The 15635-nt window shown below is 38.7% G+C and overlaps 1 protein-coding gene across 1 annotated transcript in view; it reads left to right on the top strand.

Moving 5' to 3' along the window:
* The first annotated feature begins 13898 nt into the window (after nucleotides 1–13898).
* FSTL5 (follistatin like 5) overlaps nucleotides 13899–15635 on the top strand; it is a 438275-nt gene continuing 436538 nt past the window's right edge. The window contains exon 1 of the mRNA XM_050895669.1: nucleotides 13899–13946. The gene's annotated coding sequence lies outside the window, so the exon portion shown is untranslated. The remainder of the gene's footprint in view (nucleotides 13947–15635) is intronic.

Here is a 15635-nt window from a genome sequence, read left to right on the forward strand (position 1 = left end):
TATTGTTATTTGCAGACTATTAGCATAGGTTATGTACCCTTCAAGAAAAAACAAATTCTTTCATGTGTATCTCAGCATACTGTCAACTCTGGGGAAAGAATAGAGTTGAGGAAAGACATTGTCTTTAAAATCCTTTTTAAAATCCTTCTTTCTTGTTCTAACTGTCTGTCTTCTCCTTTTACCCTACCACCCAAAAAAACCCCAAAACCCAAACAAACAAGAAAACAAACCAAACCCAACCCAAAACCTACCCCCCCCCCCCCCCGCAAAAACAACCAAACTTCCATTATGTCTTTTTAATGGACTGTTTTATAAATGAGTAATTGTCACAACATTCAGAAGATAACTAATTTCCATAGTATTAAGAAGTAGTAACATGTAAAAGTAAGAAGACTTTTTTCATTGCTTTAATGATAATGCTATTGTACCAACTTTTTAGAAGGGAAAACAGAGAGAGGAAAAAGTCAGATAGTTATTTAAAGCTGTGACACTAATACATGGTTCTCTTCTTCTCACCTGTGTTGGGATAAGAGCGCTCCAATTACTGTTGAATCTGCTGTTAATCATACCAATCTCATTGAAGACATTTTCTTCATTTTTTATTTTTATTGTTATTTTAGAACAATATTGTTTATTACAATATTTGTGGTTATTTATAAAAATACTCATCAAATATTAAATGCATTTCCAGTTATTATAAGATTGCAAAATTGCAAATTTAGGAACTTCAGGTTGGGATGTACTTGCATTCCATTTCTCCTCCCACTTCTGCTCCCACTATTTATTTTCCCCTCCTCGCTATTGCTTTGCTTTTATGCTCTGATATTCATCAGACTTTTGATCAGTTTGCTCCCCTTTTCAAACATTGTTCAGAGATAAACCTCTTATGCAGATTTCACATGGAGAATACTGGTATCTGTAAGCTTTGCTGTCCCTGATAAATGCCATAGGCTTCTGTGTTGGGTTTGTGTGGCGGGGGTTTGGTACCAAGGGAGGGGCTGCAGGGGTGGCTCCTGTGAGAAGCTGCCAGAAGCTTTCCCGGCTCCAAGTCGGACCCACCACTGTCCAAGGCCGAGCCCATCAGCAATGGTGGTAGCGCCTCTGGGATAGCGTATTTAAGAAGGGGAAAAAGACTGCTGAAAAACAGGCAGTGGAGAGAGGGGAGGGAGTGAAAGAGCCATGCAGACACTGAGGTCAGTGCAGAAGGCGAGGGAGGAGGTGTGCTGGAGCAGAGATTCCCTTGCAGCCTGTGGTGAGACAGCAGGCTGTGCCCCTGCAGCCCATGGAGGTCAACGGTGGAACAGAGATTCCCCTGCAGCCCGTGGAGGACCCCGTGCTGGAGCAGGTGGCTGGGCCCAGAGAAGGCCGTGACTCCATGGGAAAGCCCACGCTGGAGCAGTTTGTGGAGGGCTGCAGCCCGTGGAAAGGACTCGTGTTGGAGAAGCTCGTGGAGGGCTGACCCCTGTGAGAGGGACCCCATGCTGGAGCAGGGGAAGAGTGTGAGGAGTCCTCCCCCTGAGGAGGAAGGAGCGGCAGAGACAATGTGGGACGAACTGACCACAACCCCCATTCCCCATCCCCCTGCACCACTCGGGGGCAGGAAGGAGGTAGAGGAATCGGGAGCAAAGCTGAGCCCAGGAAGAAGGGAGAGGTGGGGTGAAGGTGTGTTTTTAAGATATGGTTCTATTTCTCGTTATCCTACTCTGATTTGATTGGTAACAAATTAAATTGACTTCCTGTTAGTCTGTGGTGTCCAGCTGCCAAAATATGTAAGCTTTTAAGGCTGTCTGTAGCATTTCCTTTTCCTCCATAGAGTTCAGGTGAAAACAAAGACAGCAAACCAAATTATCTACAGAATATACTTTTGAGAATTTCAGTATTTTTAAATTCCTCAGATAGAGGAGGGGATGGCAGTACTGCACATTCAATCAAGTCATCTTTATGTTCTCTCGCACTTTAATCCAGGCTGAAGACATGGCAGTTACCAGTGGGTTAAAGCTTTCTAAAAACCACAGGCTAAAATAATAACAGTTGGGAAGAAATTCTACTTTGTCAAGTGAAAAATGCCATCCAATACCATTCGTTATTAAAATCAGTGCATAATTCAGTCTTGTTCCTTTTAGTTCTTTTTATGAAAAGAAGAAAAAAAAAATCTTTTAGGCCTAATTTGTTTCCATGATCCACATCTGTGCACTTGGAGTACATTCTTCCTCATAATAGCAGCTGATGAGACAACTGATGTTTACTCTAAACAGGGCTGGAAATTTAAAAAAAAAAAAAATTAGATGATTTTTTCCCCTTACCCTAAATTTCACATGCTCAAGAAGGCTGTTAAGTACTTCTTTGCCTAAAGCAATAGCTACTCGACATTAAGAAAGTGTGAAAGTTGTATTTATAATCAAGAGCTAAGAGTGCAGGAACGTGTGGTTTGGATATGTGTGAAGAATGGCCCAGGCCCTTGAAATTTATTGAAGGGCTTGCTACAGATTGAAAAGCATATCTTTCCTTACCTCCTCACTCTTTCTGGTACACCTTTGCTTTCTAACCTCTCTTTTGCATCTATCCTAGTGCAATTTCTGAAGAATATCAGCTTTTCAAATGTACTTTGCTGACCCTTAAGGAAGGCAGTGTCTTTTTTTTTTTATGTTAAGGACCTAGGGACCACCTCACCCAAAAGTTCCACTCTGTGGGGTTCCCCCTCTTCTGTCTTTAGTGGAATATAGCTGCGGCCAAAAGCATGGAAAAGGCATTTTTTGGTAATTGTGGCCTGCCCTTTCACATAATAGGTGGCTGGCAGTGTAAAACAGTGGCGTATGCAAAAAGTACAGCATCAATTCCACTTAGGTTTTTGGGTATTTGTTGGGGCCATTCTCAAATTTTCACTGGCCAGCCACAGCTCTTCACCTATCCACCCTGTTTTGTTAAGCCTGTTTGAGACATCTGTACCCATTTTGGTTGCACTGTTGTCCTGGGTTCGGCTGGGATAGGGTTAATTTTCACAAGAAGCTGGGAGGGGGCACGGCCAGGGCGGCTGACTTGAGCCAGCCGAGGGGATATTGGATACCATACTGACGTCATGCTCAGTATAAAACTGGCGGAGCTGGCGGATGGGAGGGGAATCGCGGCTCGGGAACGGGCTGAGCATAGCGTGTCGGGTGGTGAGCAGTTGCATTGTGCAACACTCGCTGTATACATTCTTTTATTAGTATTATTGTTGTTATTGTTTCTTCTTTCCTTGTGTTGTCCTATTAAACTGTTCTTATCTCAGCCCACGAGGCTTTACCTTTTTCTTTCGATTCTCCTCCCCATCCCAGCGGGCGGGGCGGGGGGAAGGAGTGGGTGAGTGGCCGGGTGGTGCTTTGTTGCCGGCTGGGCCTAAACCACGACAACTGTAAATAGAGGGGACTGCGGATGGGTTTTTTTCCTTGAGTTGTTGTTATGGAAACAGGCATTTTTGCCTTCCTGAGAAGTCAGAAAAGAAACAATGTAGTACCTTGCTGTTCTTCCTAGTGCCAGGTGAGAAATGAATCTGCTGTCTCCTTGAATCTATTTGAGGAGATTTGTATCCATCCATAATTCCATCTGTTTACTGTATAATAAAGTAGAGAAGGATTTGCAACAGTGCTGCTGAAGGTGGAAGAAGGAGCACCTACACCACATTTCCCACCCTGGTTGGTTACACTGTAAGGCAGGGTAGGAGCTAAAACTTTGTCACATCACACTGTCATACTCATTTTCATTAATAAATCCGGGGACAGCTAGGATGGCCTGGTGATGTGCCAAGTAGCCAGGGACTCCAAAGGAAAGAAAGACTTTTGAACATAGCAGTCATCCGAGGACGAAAAACAGGAATTAAAAGTTAGCACAGCACTGGAGGAAGGGACTCTGCCAGCTGAGAATCACCTCACCTGTATGAGCTGAATGTGGGAAGGTCTGCTTAATCCTGTGAAGAATCTGTTTGCGACACAATAGTCATGTAGTGTTTACTGACTACGCGGTGGAAATTCCTAAATGCTCGAGGAGGTTTGAGCTCTGCAACTATTAAGAGTTTCATGAGAAAAGTCAAAGTAATTCTTGTTAGCCAGGGTATACTCTGATTTAGATAGTTTAGTGTGTTCATACAAGCTGAGCAAGTATGTTTTCCATCATTCATTGTCGAACCTCTTGGGAACAATTCGTGTTGCTCAGTGTTCTTCTGAAGATCAGTTTGTTGGAGGATTGACCTTTTGCTTAATCTTCTCTGGTTTGCTTTGGTGCTTTCCATTGTGTAGGCACTTTTTTGCACCTGCTAAGCCTTTGTTGTCACTGCCTTTTCATGTAGTCCTGGTGTGAATCTTGAAGTTATGATGGCTTTGGGACAGAGGTGAATGCTGTCCCTGTGGATGTTCATTCCACTGAAGATCATATTCTATTCAGGCTAAAGACATTTTTCCTTTTTTTTTTTTAATATTATAATCCTTAATTTTTGCGGTGGAGAGGGAGTAGAAGCTGGTGATTTTTACTGTTACCATTTGAAATTACCTTTTTTTAATATTCATGTAAAAGACAGCAATTTTTTTATAAATTATCAAAATAGAGCTTGAACTGATTCACAGAATGTATGGCATCCATTTCACAGAATGTATGGCATCCATTTTTACATAAAATAATTTCTAAAAATACCTATCTTATCCTGGAAAACCTGCTTGGCTAAATATTGAAATGAAATGTAGCAGCTGCTACAAACAGATATTCCCCCCCGCACCAAACAGTGAGGCTAGAATTTGACTATTCAATCATTCAGGGAGAAACTGAACAGAAGCACAGTGACAGTTTAATTTTTAAAAGCTGCCATGCCTTTCCAGGTAGCACAATTGGACACTATTTAAGTTAGGGAGCTTTAGGAAGCTTAAACCTGACAGATATGCAAATTCAGTAAATCAGCAAAAGCTTTTTCATCTTGGATTTCGTGTCTAGATGGGTTGCCTTCAGCCAAAGGCTGAAAAATACTGTATTTGTTTTCCTTTATTTTTCCTTCCCTTCCTTTCCTATTTTATTTAATTTTACACTGCAGCCTCTACAGCATATTAGCTTCAGTAAAAAGAGAGTAAGATAGATTTTGTTTTCAGTGACTTTTCAGTTGGCATTTTCATTTAGTATAGCTCACCAGGAGGTTCATGTTTCTTTCACAAAATTACATGAAAAGGTTAGACAATTCAGCCATTGAAATAGTGACTTTAAAACCTCAAAACATGTCAAATCCTTTTCTTAACAAAAGAAACAAGTGGATTATATGATGTTTTCCCTGAATCCCACAGTTACTTATCAATAGAATAGGAAGATATTCAACCGTGAATATTGTAAAGAAATTAAACATTTTTAACGTAAATCTTTTTTTTTTTCTTTGTCTCTAGCACTTGCAGATAACTTCTTTGTAAAGTACATTTAATTTTGCTTTAAGAAGCCAGAAAGATGCTGGTAAAAACTGTGGAAGGACTATTCAAAGAACAGAGACAAATAAAATTTTAATCATCCAAGTGTTATGTAATTAGAACTAATTGACATTTCAACAGCATCCATGTGGAAGTATAGCTCTCAATTTTTGTGAAGGAATATACTAACTAAATAACACCCAATAACATGTTCACAGAACGTTCATTATTCCTTTGGATACATACTGACTGATCTAATGAAAAAAAAGTGCGAATATTGTTAATATTTTGCAAATCTGAAAAAGTAGAATTATACCCTCTCTGTTCTAATATTTTCTGTTTGCTTACTTAACGCTAGTTGAAGAGGAGCCCATATTTTCTGTTGTTTATATCCCCAACAGGAAAGAAGATTCATGTGTTTGGGTGCTATGTCTTCATTTAATGAAGGTAGAATTAATGGAGACCTGAATGCTACCAAACCTGGCCTAATTTTACTCTTGCTTCCTAACCTTTCCCTTCCCTCCCCTGCTTCCCACTACTTTTTGTGACCAAAACCAATTCAGCTACAGTAGAAAAACACGCACAGTTGTAACACTGCTTATCCACCTCTCCAGTCATTTCACATTATAACTTTGCCATGGCCCTTACTTTGCTGATGCAGTTGTGCCAATCCTTGCTGCTTCTACAAAGGGATGGGTAAAATGCCATTCCTTCTGCTTGCCCAGGGAAGTCTACATGATAATTTGATTATAAAATACATTCTTTGCACGCTAGAAGAAAGAAGCATGGCAAAGCTGTTTGCACAAACTCATTTGTGATTCCTTGATTAGAAGTACTTATTCAATAACAGGCTGACAAAGGCTCCCGAGCAGTCATGTTTGGTGAAAGAGAGAGAATGTTGTGCTAAGAAACAGGATGTAATTATTCTACACTCCAGTTTGCTGGGGACTATGAACGCACCGTTCTTCGCAGAGGCTCTGCTCTGAGTGACTTTTAATGTGCAGCACAAAATCAGTATTTGTTTAGGCAGACATGATCTGGATATATATACCTAGAGCTGGAACCCTTGGAAGAGAGAGATCAGCTTTATTTGGTTGCTACAGAAAAACATGGTGGGAGTTTTCTGAATGGAGGTTCCCCACTTCCAGTACAGACTATTTCAAGCACTCCATGTTTTATGGACTTTGCCTCCAAATAATTAAGATGTTAATCATTATCTTGATTGTCCTTCTGTCTCTTCCACTGCTGCCTCATCTTGCTGGTATTAGACTGTATATCCTTTAAGACTTGATGTTTAGCAGTTACTGGTTCACAGCATAACATATGCGCTTTGAGGATAAGAACTCTAAAAGCTTTTGTAATTGCCTAAGTGTAAGAGAAAAAAAAAAAGTCCTTTGCTTTTAGCTATTATCAGAACTCCTCTATGTTGAAAGCGTCAGTGAAAGATGATTTGACATATTCTTCCCTACAGGGAGAATATGAATATGTAATGTTTGCCTTCTCAGGCTCACAGATATGTGCCATGTCTGCTGGCTTTCCACTAGGACATGAACCATTTCCCATCTGGAAGTCATTAATATGGCACTGTACTGGTGTTATGGAAGTCCAGTGCAAAGGCAGGCTTTATTAGTGCTACCACTTTCTTACTACTACTGCTGTCTGCTGATGTGGCTAAATGGCTTCTTGGCTCATGCGTCTGTGCAACGGCGTATCAGCAATAACCATAAAGAAATGCTCACCACTAGTCTCACTTCTATGACAAATGCAGTAAAGCATGGGATAGCACTGCTGTATTTTCATATTTTGTCTTGTGTTTTCATTATTTATTTGAAAGTGGGGTTGTGGTATTTGTATGTGATTTCAAGATATATCTTCATGAATAAATGATAAATCTGGAACATGGAACTGCTGAACTTAATCAACTATTTATAGATGGAGTATTATAACTCATGTTTTTCTTTCAAACTGACCATCTTTGAAGTGTGCATAGATATAAACTCTCCCACCAGACTTCTTTTCATTTAGCAACTATGTATATATGGAGCCAAGCACAATGTGCTTAAATTAAAATAAAAGTAACATGGACAGTTTTCAGCAATTCTCTTTCATTGCCATCTATTTTCAAATACTGTATTGTTTCATTTTTGTCATGGTATACCTTATTATGTTTAGCATTTACATCTTATCCGGAACTTTATTGGCCAAGATTTCCAAGAATTGCTCTTTTGCCTAGATGTGAAATGGGAGTTTCATCCAAAAAATCAGCGTGTGGTCAGGCCGTAATCTACTTTTCAAATGTAGCACAAAATTACAGTTTCCTCTGATACTGAGGGTGACAAACAGGAACTGTGTAGAGGGCTGTTGATTAAATTGAACAGGTCGTGTGCCAGCACAGGAGGATGTTCCCAAAGCTTTACTAATAACAGAACTGTTGGGCTAACAGCAGGCTAATTTGGAGAAGAAACTGCCATGTTTTTTAGGTGGTAATTTTTTTATTCTGTTCATAGCGCACTGTTGTCCACCAGGTTAACCCATGCATCTCAATTAGCTGAGAAGCATAATAATAGTACTCAATAATTCAGTAATCTTTGAAGCTTTTGTGCAGTGGCCAGCCATGTTGATTGATTTGCAGAGGTAGAATCTTTTACTATGACTTGATGCACATAACTTTTGTTTCTGTTAAGGAACATTAAGAAATGGCTTAGATTTGTAGCTGATGTCTGTAGCTGTTAGCAGACCAAGTGATTGACAATGTCATCTAATCCCTTTCGGCCTGATTCTGTGATACGGATATAGTTGGGAATGAGATGCATGGAAAAGCAGAAAGGAAATTTTTAAAATATATGAGCATGCAATTAGAATAACAATTTCTCTGTTGCAAAATGCATTAAGAATATGCCTGCTTTGCAGTGCTTGCAAGCAGCTGCAACTAAAATAATCAAAGTTGTTGTGTCAGATAATTTCATGCTAATATGGTGTCCTATTGCCTTTTCTAAGCACAGAGTAGGAAATGGCACAGTAAAGCATCCTTGTGTGATATACCCAGAGTTTTTAGGACCCTTCGCAGTGTTTGTCTGAATTATGCTGAATAATTCATGGTAAGCTAATTAGTTAATTAGTGTTCCATTCCAGTGGAACTTGCACTATCTCCGAATTTGGTTTTCTGTCTTTTTGCTGTCACATTACATTCTGAAAAAATGACAATACAAGTCCTATCTCTTGCATCTAAATTATTTCTCTACAGCATTTTTCTCAGTTTACAAAAAATATTTTGTCCACTATCTGTCCTAATTTTGTAAGTGTCTTGTTTTATTTTGTATCTGCCCCTGCATCTGTAACAAAAATTCTGCACGTGAAATGCAGTGAAATGTATCCTAGCAATGTAGGCTTCACAGTGCTGAGAGGGGTAGCTAGGGTAGAAGCCAGTGCAGGAATACAGGGGTATAAGCGGTATAAACTGATGCTGTTACTCTGTATTACGGCGCTATAAAGGCACCTGAATGGGACACTCAGCTGGAGCTGATGACAATACCTTAAGCTGTGTGCTCTTAAGCTTCCCTGATTTTAAGCAAGTTCTAGCATTTACAGTTTTCTGAAGCACTCTGACACCCCATTTAAACTATTACCACAGAAGCAGAGCTCAGTGGCTCCCTATTTTTAGGGCCAGGGATAAAGCTTAGCTGGTATACATGAGCTTTGTAAGATTCCAAACAAAGCACCATATTTATGGGTATGCACAGGATGACATGAGCACATGTACTTTCCATGCCTCACTTTTTCCTTGCTGTTCTTCAGGCATGTACCAAAGCCTTTTGTATTTTGGGTTTTACTGTTATTGTGGTTTTTTTCTGGATTACTCCTCTCCTCCTTCCATTTAGAACCTGAAATTTTTCTCCTCAAAATTTCAAAATACAGCAATGTTTTTTTCGTAACTTCTACTCCCTTGCTTTGCTGCTTTTTCTTTGGGAAAAATATTTTTCAGAATTAAAGACAAAAACATAAGAGACAAAAATACTGGTTTACTCTACAAAATAGCCAAGTCTTTGTCTGTGGGGACATCCGTTAGATTACATGATCACCAAGGTCTAGCAGTCCTCTACTGTAATCTTGAATTTTATCATCGCTTGTGTCTTCACATTGAGTTGGAAAGGGAGAACAACAAGGAATGGAGATAATCTATGGATTAGAATTTTTTTTTTTTTTAATTTTAAAATAATACTTAAAGGTGTTTTATTTCCACAGATTCAAAATCTCAAAAAGAAACTAAAAATTTTAAAATTAGCTATCCCTGATTTTGAAGTAAATATGATAGGAATTAAGTACACATGACCACCACATTGCATTACTGTGTAAGAAGTGAAAGATCATTGCATAATGAAGGGCATGATCATTTTGCATGCTCAAGATCAAGGTCCATGATTCAGCATCTCTTGAACTCCCTCCCTTGTCATGTCCAGTTTTGTACTGTCAGACATGTTTCAGCTGGAGGGTGGCAACTCCAAGCTGACACAACAAGACAGGAGATTCTTTTGGTGCCCCTCTTCAGCTGCTTTATTCAGCTGCAAAAATAAAGAGTTTTTGTTGTTACAGAAAGGCTGTCCATAATCCAGAAATTACCAGTACCACTTTAGGCTAACAACTAAAGCTAAGCTCTTGAACCTTTCCTCCCAAATATCTGGGAAGTGGTCACATAGTCATACACAGAGCCTTTACAAAGTTACTGAGCTGTGGTCTCTGTGAGTGCTCCTCTACTTAGGTAAAGTGGAATGGTCTGTCTTAAACCACTAGTGGGTGAAGGCTACCCAGGGTCTGGAAAGAGTAGAGACTGCTTGCTCACCTGACCACCACATCTGAAATACAGGGTGAAAGCCGGTGACCGGTAGTAAGGCTCAACTGCTTCTGTATTCTCTGTCTGACTTTTTGTCAGTGATCCCCTGCCTTGCTACTGGGTTTAAACAAAAGTCTCTGAATTTGCTACGTAGAAGAAATGATAAAACCCTGTAGGCAAAAAAAGAAAAAGACAAATTTCAGAAAGCTGTCTTTTTGCTCTTCTAGGTTACCAACTCCTCATATACCCAACCAGGAGGCAGTGTTCTTGCAACAGTAGCTGATCAGGCATGAAGTGGGCGCAAAATCTTTGCACACAAGGCAATGATAGAAGAAAGATATCTCTTTAGAGCGGACAGCAGAGCAAGGGGTGGGAATTTTATCAGTTCCCCAAACCACCCTGAGTCTCAAACTAAGAATGGTTCCAGGAAACAGCAGAAATGAGGAATATCACATAGATTACAATATGTAAGATGTGCAGGATTCACACTCCTTTTCTGGGCCTGCACGTTTCCCACCATAACTTGCCACAGCACAGGAAGAGGCAGGGATTGCATGTGAAGAGAGAGTTGCTCCCAATTGATGGTTATTTTGGAAGTTCTTGTAAAGAACTATGAGTGTGTGGCTGTTATTGCCTTTAGCAGGTGTGACTAATAACAGGAAAATACGCTATCAGATGAACAACTTCTTTCCCTGATAGTCATTATGTCTTTTTACATGCTTGTATCATTGGCCAAAAAAAATAAGGTAACTATGGAAACACAGAAACATCACCCAGTGTTTTCTTCGCTCATGTTTATTTTTAACACTATTGAATCTAGTGAATGTTGCTTCACAGGTTGAAAAAGATTTTTCTGAATGTCCTTTCTTATTGTGTAAAAGGTGCAAATGGGGTTTGACATAAACGTTCAGCCAGATTTGATTTAAAACACTTCTTGCTAAGGATATGTAAGGAACACAAGATATTCCTATTGCATGAAATTTTTGCCAACCTTTGTGAAAGTTCAATCTCTCTCTCAAATTTTTGTGAACTGAATTAGTGGCAGCTCAGTTCCTGAAATGAGGAAAAGATGGTCATGGACCTCAGTATGAGAAACACTAGCTTAGGGTTTTCGAGTACTTGAGTGCATGCTATTGCAGTCTTACATAGACAATCACAATTTTTGAAAGTACCAACAACTGAAGTTTGTAAGAACTGCTTGATTTCCATACCTTGAGAGTTATAGTTGCATACTTAGGTTCCTAAATATTGATTTAGGAGTTGAACATTAGAAATCAATCTTGTATGTCTTTGCCAGCTGCTTCTAAACACATTCTATGAAGAAAGGTGTCCATCTTTTTATCGGGCTGTGTAAGTTCATGCTGTTGGTGAAAAGCAGAGGTGTTATTGAAATGCCATTGTTCTTAGATTGATATTAGCACATAAATAGTGATCAATGCCATCAGTAAAAGTGAAGGCATAATTTTAAAAAGGGCAAACATTTTCTAGCTCTATCACTGTAATGAGCTGAAATTTTCCTCCTTCCCTTTCCCTCTTCTCCTCTCCTTTTTTCCCTACCCTCCCAAATTTTCACAACAGCAGTAAATTTCATTTCAGTGGTAGCCTACATATAATTTGAATCCAGTAGAATTTTGTAAGCCAAAGTTGACAGAATGGGGACACCCATTTAGAGGAAAAAAAAGAAGACATAAGACATACACCACTTCTTCCCCCCCCCTTAAAAACATTGCAGCATTGCTATTTGAAATCAAAGTAGCTGATATGTTGCATGTGCATATGCCCTGAATATGATTTCTTGTCAAAATCATCTTTCTCTAATGAACATCCATTGCAGATCTCAGACCCTCGTGTCAGTTGCATCTAAAGTAGGATCTAGTGAAATCTCTGAAAGTCTCCTGAATTCTGCTGTATGATTATTTATTTTTAGAAAAACAAACATTTTCTTTTTTTCAGACTTCCGTACCAGCTTGCCATGCTCCTCTGTTTTGATCCTGCAATTACTCCTGTAACTTAGGTAGACTGAGCCTTTGAGGTTCTGTAGAAGAACATATACAATATCCTAAGTCACAGACCTTACAGTGTGACCAAATCTTCCTGTGTGTTGTGGGGAATACAATATCCAAAAAATCTTATCAATGGACACAACAGTAGACAAGCTGAGAACTGTATTAAAATAATTTTCTTGAATGAACTTCCGAAATAGACCTTGGAACACAATTTGCACATGAGTAAGTGACTTATCCTTCAGTCAGAGTTCTAAAACTGGTCACTTTCCGGCGGAGACAACCAGCTCAATGACATTCAGCAGCACTCCTGCACAAGATGAGCCTTACTGCCTTGCCATAAATCATGATCATTTCTCAGTCAACATTTTCCTTCATCAGTCAACTCTTTGTCAGTTCAGCAAAAATATTGAAGACTTAATATAAGATTTCTTTAAGACAAGCTTTCTACATTGTACTTTCTACATCAATTTCTACATTCCAATGCCATTAAGTTTTTACCTTAATGTCTTTCCAAATAGGCACCGAAATTACAAATCCTTTAACCTCTCTATAGGGAGTAATGTTGAATTTCTAGTAAAAAAAAAATCTTATGAAGAATACTTTGCAGGAAAAAATTAACTGTAAAAAAATAAAACCCAAAATGAAATTATTTAGTGATTACATTTGAATGACGGAGCATTTAATGGCTTAAACAGTCAATATTTTACTTGTAAAAGCAAAATATTTGTTTCTCAGATTGGAGTACTAAATCTTTTTCTACTTTATTCAATATCGCTTTTGTACTCCCTAGAGCATTTCAGTTACAACAAAACATTAAACACAGTGCTACCAATGAATAGAAGCATTTTGCTCTTATAAGCATATACAAAGAGAGATATACACAACTTATCCTCACCACATGAAATCTAACCTAATTAATAATTTATCTTTTTTCACTATAGTAATTGAGAATGACATTTTTCCATTTAAATAGTAGCACAAAACATGCTAAAGGTTAAGTCCTCTCCTGCAAAGACAGCTGAAGATTTTTGAGATTCACCTTTCTTTGGCTTTCATACTGTCTTAGGACAAGTCAATATTTGTGAAGCTTTTTAGGAGCACCTTTAGACCAGATGGTAACTAGCCACTGTGATATCTTTTTGAGATGATGGAGAAATGACTTAAAATCTCATCTTGCACAGTCATGCCAAAGGCTCCACGGAGCCTTTCAAATCTCTGACAAGTGGCTTTAATACCAAATAATTGATATTCTTTAAATGCTTTCTCTTAGTGTTTCCATCTGAAGCTGCTCTATTTGTGTGGACCCGCAATGTGATCATGTCTTCCACACCCACATGATCATGCTGACCATTACTACAACTGTTTTTTTGGGATGATTCACTTCTTAACCCATTGATTATTTAATAAATAGCAGATGTAGTCTACTAGTAATGCTTGAGGAATTCCCTTTGAAGGATTACTACTGGCCATGTGATTATAACCCTTACCTGAGATATGATGAAACTTGCGTTCCCATGTGGAACCGTTTAAGAATTTCCTTCCCTGATCTTGACCAGAATGTTCTCCCTGAGAAAAAAAACTGTTTCTAAAGAGGGTTTCATTGAAGCAATTACATTTTGGCAAGGTTTTTTCCCTACTCAGTCAGTATTTGCCGAAGTAAATGGTGTCAACAGAAAATTTCTGACAAATTCTGGTCTCCAGGTAAATCAAATTTATGTTTTTTCCTGTAATGATATGAATATTTATTTTTCCTTTTGAATGTTTTTTTTTTAACTCAGTCCTTAATATCTGTTCTCCTAATTCCAGTTTGAAATAGGCAAAAACTCCTCTGTATATTGAGAAAGAATGAGATAAATCCAAAGAAGTAATTTTCCCCAGGAATGGCTGCAATTAGATTTCTCGATGAGTTTGTGCATCTAGCTACAGCTTTGCGGGGAAGCAAAAATAAAATAAAATTGTATCTAATTATATTGTACAGGACAATATGTGTATGTCCTATTTAATTACTAGTGAGAATAACTTAATTTATAGATGAATGAGGAACAGAATGTAGATGAGGAACAGGATGTCTTTGGAGATACCAGTGTATCAGACTGATAAGTTAAAGGGACATATGCTTATTGTGGTGGATTTTACTGAAGTGCTATCAATTTCATTGTGCAACTAGCACTCAGAGAAGTGGAAGAGAAATAATAATTAATGTGGTGCCTTCTAGCAAATCTTTTCTTTCTGTCTTGTGAAGAAGATAAACAGAGGTATAGCAGCTTCACAAGCAGAATAAATAATAGTTTGAAGTCAACTGTATGTAATTTTGCTGGCACTTTTCTTTTGTAGAAGCAGAATATTGCAGACCATGCTTGTCCAAGTCACAGTCTGCCACACACCCCATTGGGACTTTGCTTTTCCTGTGTAGGTTTCCATGAAATCCTTAGGGCTGCCATCATTATTTCCTGCTAGCACACAGTAGCTGCTTTGTAGTTTTCTGAGAAATGTTGAGTGGTCTTTAGGGGAGACAGTGAAAACTTAAAAAAAAAAAAAAATCAAGGTATTAGATCTTCATTTTCATGAAGGGTCTGAAAAACAGCAGGGAGCACAGCACATTGCCAGATTACCCCCTGCCTATTAACAGAGACGGTAGAAGAAACCTTGCAAGAAAGGTTAGGGACCTGTTGTCACTGTGTCACTTGGCAGCGTGCTAAATTGTCTAAACCTGTAGAAAGCTGACAGGCCTACCTGTGTGCACACAGTTCTGCGTTCTGCTGAAAATGGCCTTTGACTGCACGTAAGGCAACATATGCGGATTTTTTTTTTTTTTTATGGTCAGTGAACCCAACCTTGAAGGAGGCTCAGAAGTCTTGGAGATCTATCAGATGCAAATATCAGAACTCTTAACAGTTAAAGCCTGTTTCCAGAGGGGGAGTTGGCCCTTAAATGGGATTGAAGGCAAATCTTTACCTGTGGAAGTTCAAGGTATTTCTCAAAGGCTGTTTACTGGATGGTACTAAGGACAGATTGGTTATGAGTCCCTGCTTCACTATTACATATTGGTAGATAATACTGAAACATTTAATTAAAAACGTGTTTACCATGAATTGTTATTTTGTTAAAAATGGAAAAAAAATTAACTATTAGAATAGACTAGAATCTAAGCCTAATAAAAGGCTTTAACTATGTGCCAGAAGAGACACCTGAAAGAAGGTGTCAGCCCTGTCTCTGTATTAGGCCTTGAGTAATTCTGGAAAACATAGGGTTTTTTATGATTTTAGGAAATGAAAAAATTAATTGTATGTAACTCTAATTCTAAGTGGAAAATTGTGGTCTGAAGAAAATTATTGTAGCATAAAAGTATCAGGCCAAGCTGAGTTTGTAATCATCCACACGTGCTTGTCT

This window comes from Gymnogyps californianus, chromosome 4, assembly GCF_018139145.2.
Source record: "Gymnogyps californianus isolate 813 chromosome 4, ASM1813914v2, whole genome shotgun sequence".
Classification (NCBI taxonomy): domain Eukaryota; kingdom Metazoa; phylum Chordata; class Aves; order Accipitriformes; family Cathartidae; genus Gymnogyps; species Gymnogyps californianus.